Source organism: Mycetomoellerius zeteki, unplaced genomic scaffold (assembly GCF_001594055.1).
Source record: "Mycetomoellerius zeteki isolate Tzet28-1 unplaced genomic scaffold, Tzet1.0 scaffold513, whole genome shotgun sequence".
Classification (NCBI taxonomy): domain Eukaryota; kingdom Metazoa; phylum Arthropoda; class Insecta; order Hymenoptera; family Formicidae; genus Mycetomoellerius; species Mycetomoellerius zeteki.
Genome location: NW_017257516.1, coordinates 10,273 through 14,468, shown reverse-complemented (window position 1 = coordinate 14,468; position 4,196 = coordinate 10,273). Strand labels below are relative to the sequence as shown.

The following is a 4,196-nucleotide window of genomic DNA, read 5'->3' as shown; positions in this document are numbered from 1 at the left end:
GCCGAGGCGGAGACTAGTGGTACTACGGTGCAGACAAATTTTTTTTCCCCCCCATGTCCAAAAAAAAGAAGAGTCAAGGCTTCAAGAGAAGAGGCAAGAGGATCCTGGAGTTCCCTTCACGAAGATGAGGGGATGCCCAAGCGGGTTCCGTCCCTTTTGGAAGTTTTGGTTATCTTCCAGGGAGGAGCTGAAGAGGGGTCCTGCTCAGAAGGGGAGAAAACTCAGAAGGCTTTAGTCATGAAGGTTTGGGCTCTGAGAAGACCAGTGTCTCGTAAAGTCTGTAGCAGCAACTCAGTAAGGGACAGGAAGCTGGCCAAGAGCTTTAAAATCCTTCGAGATGCCAGAATTAGAAGTTTTAAAGAAGCTGTGATTGTCGGGACGACAATCTTGAAGAAGGGGGGCAGTGTTATGCCCGTGTTTTGCTTACGCCCGTGATATAGCGAAGTGCACGCGTTGCCGAGACGAAGAGGCATTCGTCTGTTTTCAACAAGATCGTCAGATTTGGATGTGAGCTGTTGACACGAACGGACGTATCTCGAGACCGCTCCTTCTATTTTCGTTCGCGGAGAATTAATCTGTTCTCTTTATAATAAACGTTTCCTTTTCTTCTATATTACACCTGTGTTGTTTATTTCGGCGGTTCAGTAGTGAGAGTGCGCGTTTGTGAGAGCGATCTTGTAAATTGGCTGCGCAGACAATGCAGAATCCTGGCATATATTGTATATCTCAACAAAAAATTTATCAACAAGGAATATCTACTTCACACGTTAATACACGAAATTGGACACGCGTTAGGATTAACACGCAGTTCGCGGGAAGACTCCATAATGTTCGCATTTGCCAGTACTAATAATACACTCGTTAAACTCAATATAGAAGACATTTTAACCATTCAACAACTCTATGGAAGTAAAAATATAAGACCAATAACAACTACTACAAAACCACCGAAAGTACGACGACGACAACGACGACAACGACGAATAAACCTGAATATGTAGATCTTTGTAATTTACAATATGTGGATACCGTGTTGGTACTACATCATCGAATATTCATCACGTATCAACATTACGTATGGTCGATAAATATAAACAATAAAAAATATGACGGACCATTCGTACTAAATAGCTACATGAATTTCCTTCCGGAAAATTTCACCTTATCCGCCGCGTATCAAAGGCCCTCGGGTGAAGTAGTACTGTTCGTAAATAATATGATTTACATAGTCGATTATCCCAGTTTCAAATTAAAAGGCGATTGGCCAAAACATCTCTCGAGTCTAGGATTTCCCACGAATGCTTCGATTAATACCGTAGTAAATACCAACAGAGGACAAACCTATGCAATCTTTGATGATCACGATGTGGCGCAGATAGACGAATGTAGCATGAGTATTCGTGCGTATCACACGTTACAATCAGTATTCCCAGGAATATCGCCAGCTCCGACCTTGGCCTTCCGACACATCGACGGTAATATTTATTTCGCCAACAAACAACAATTTTACAAATTTAACGAGTTCACGAAAACTGTAACGGAAGCTGGTCAATTTAACATAAACATACTTAATGTCAAATGTTCGAGAGACGAATTATTGCAGCAATTGCAAGATATCTTAAATATAACTCGACTAATTCGATCGAAATATTGATAAAGCGCAACGAGGAATAATGAGAAAGAGGGAGATGGAAGGACACGTACATATAATATACTCCAAGTAATATATACACGGTGGGCCATTTTACGGGACCCACCCAAATTTCTCCGTCGGTAAGGCAGATAAAGAAAAATAATTCAGACAAAACTTGTTCAGGACAATGGGGGTCATTTATCTGTGATAATGATTTTGACCTTCAGGTCGATTTTTTGTTATTTGAAAGTCAAGATCATTTTTTTTAAATGGAATTATATGAATTTTTTTAAATAATTTTACATAATTTTTTACACAAGAAAACACATAGTTGCTTTAAAAAAATATGTATGCAAAATGGATAATTTTTTAAATAAGCAACTATGTGTTTTTTTCAACCAATTCATCTCATTATTCTGTTCATAAAAGTATTAAGATACGATTATCAAAAAATTAATAGATTACGAGTTATTTAATATTTCTGTAACATTCGAGCCTTATAACTCGAGAAGTACTTAATGAAAAAATATTTTATTATAGTGTTTTGGAAAGCTCTCGAGATAAGCTACAAGAATATTCAACGAAAAATGGGGTTTCCCATTTAAAAAAATGACCTTGACCTTTAAATAACCTTGAAAATGAAAGTCAAGGTCATTGTCAAGGTTATAGTTCAATCAGCTCCTTCATATCCAACAATTCCATTGTCCTGAACAAGTTTTGTCTGAACTATTTTTCTTTATCTGCCTTACCGACGGAGAAATTTGGGTGGGTCCCGTAAAATGGCCCACCGTGTATATATATTATAATAAATAATAATATATAACGAGAAATATACTAGTTATACGATCAATGTGAAAGGAACGATCATTCCGACAACATCGTTAGAAGGATGTACGCATTTTTCAATCGTTCCGATCGTGAAGACGATACTGCAAGAAAAATAAAAAAAATGTTCAACAATGCGGACATCGAAAATTACCTCATGGAGCAGGATATTCACAATAGATGAAGCGCTAAAAAGACAAAATTTAACGATTTGAATGGAGAAACTCCAGATAAAGAACAATCAGATAAGTAAGTATTTTTTCTCATATATCTACTTTTCCATCTAATACTTTTTTTCTTTACTTGCAGACATCAAATCGCACTATCGCAAATCATCCTATCGTTCGCATTCTCGAAAGAAGGTATCCGTTAACTGTGACTGGCTACAAATACTTGAACATCGGTATCAATGTCGAACTCCCTTCTTACGTAAACATCATTTTGGGAGATTGTCACGGCAGAGGTTCCACTTTCACCCGACATCTGGAAAGAGCTTCTCGAACAAAAACGGGTCATATTGTCCCTTCTGCAGTACGATGAGAATGAAGGGATACGTGCGCCGTCCCCAATGTACATTGGAAATCTAATGTTACGCTTCGGACGAATCAACAATCTACCAATACTGCGTCTAGAAACAAGTACAGCTCGTCTATCCATGTCGAAAAGCACCGTGCTCAATATGTTTAATCTCGAACACTGTGTAAATCGTCTCATTTCCTCCTTAACTGTAATAACCGATAACGTCGACTAAAAATTTTCACGATTTCTCGATATTGCGTCCACGGAATCTGCGAACATGCTGAAAACGATGTACGATGACGAATCCTTCGACCGCAACGATATCATCGAATACGAGTTAATCGCTCTGGTCTTCGGAGAGCAGTAAATGTACATCGCGTAATAAATAAAAAAACTATTATATTCTTTGAATGTAGAAAAAAACGTTATTTTATATCCCTACCTTTTACATTCTAAATATACTTAAGGAAAAAAGGAAAAAGGAAAAAGGAAATGGTGCGTAATCATATATGATATACTATAATTGTCACTCGAGTCGTCGCGATCAGTTAATTTTTTACTTTGATAGTAAACGCTTTTGTGTATTAAAATGAGTAACTTGAAGAACCTGTTAGAAATTCGGTACGAGTACCCAGTGAAAGGGGTAAGTGTTTCTAATATGAAATTGTTTTTTTAGATTATTTTTCTACTTTTTTGTTTTTTACATTTCAATTATCTCATGATTGACAACGAGCGGACGCGGCGATTATGCCTAAAAAATGAACTTGGGGTACAGATCATCCCCTTGGTAAGTTTTATAATTATAATTGTTCATATTTTATTTTTTATAAATATAAAATGATACTATTATTCTTGCAGGATATATGGCGTGGAGATATTCAAATCAAAAAATTCACGAACCACGACCGCCGCTTCGTACGCGCGGAGCGGCGGTGGGACCGCGAGGATATTATGTATCGTATGTGGGAGGATGGTCCCATGTACCTCGAATAGTTATTCGGGTTAGAACCATACGAGGTGGATCCTGAACCCGAAAATTGGGACTTGTAAGTACTCTATTATGTGTGTACTTTATTTGCAACATTCCATTCAGTATACGATTTAATATTTAATTACTAACGTAATATTTTTTTATGTTTTAAACAGCGACTAAAAAAACGGAAGGAAGACACGAAAAAAATTGGATTATATACGAGTACATCTTATTATATATATATAT

The 4,196-nt window shown here is 37.1% G+C and overlaps 1 pseudogene; it reads left to right on the top strand.

The window, feature by feature from the left end:
• Positions 1 to 812: 812 nt before the first annotated feature.
• On the top strand, positions 813 to 3,213 carry LOC108727613 (matrix metalloproteinase-2-like; annotated as a pseudogene).
• Positions 3,214 to 4,196: the final 983 nt, after the last annotated feature.